Raw genomic sequence first — 562 nt, forward strand, 5'->3', positions numbered from 1 at the left:
CTCCCTCCTTCCCTCCCTCTCCCCCTCCCTCTCCTCTCCCCGCTTCCCTCCTCCCTTCCCTCTTCCTCCCTCCCTCTCTTCCTTCCTTCCATTACCAATATTTGGGGGTAAATCACTTTTCACAACTGATAACTATTCATATGTATATGACCAGGTAGTTTTACACACTATATTGCCACTGTATTTATATTGACCAGCCATTTGTTGAAGAAGTATCCATAAATGCTGGACTGCCTCAGATGGGTTTATACAAAGTTGCTCTGCACTGTGTCTTTCTTCTGATTGGGCAGTGCACACGAAGTGGATATCTTATTACTGATGCTGTCATTTTATTAGCTTCTTTCAGTTCTTAAAAAATCACAAGGTTGTGGCTGTGCTAATCTTCTGTTTCCTTAACTAGAAGTAGTTACTAAAACTGCTAATATATTGGCTACCTGAGTAGGTATTTTTTAAAAAGAGCACTTATAGGCCGGGCTCGGTGGCTCAGCCTGTAATCCCAGCACTTTGGGAGGCTGAAGTGAGTGGATTGCCTGAGCCCGCAGGTTCGAGATCCACCTGGGCA

General features: G+C 44.7%; 1 protein-coding gene across 1 annotated transcript in view; it reads left to right on the top strand.

The window, feature by feature from the left end:
• Positions 1-562, top strand: part of SPATA18 (spermatogenesis associated 18) — a 40,002-nt gene that overhangs the window by 27,569 nt on the left and 11,871 nt on the right. The gene's annotated exons all lie outside the window — the stretch shown is intronic.

Source organism: Carlito syrichta, unplaced genomic scaffold (genome assembly GCF_000164805.1).
Source record: "Carlito syrichta isolate Samal-C Ts95f unplaced genomic scaffold, Tarsius_syrichta-2.0.1 Scaffold302440, whole genome shotgun sequence".
NCBI lineage: Eukaryota > Metazoa > Chordata > Mammalia > Primates > Tarsiidae > Carlito > Carlito syrichta.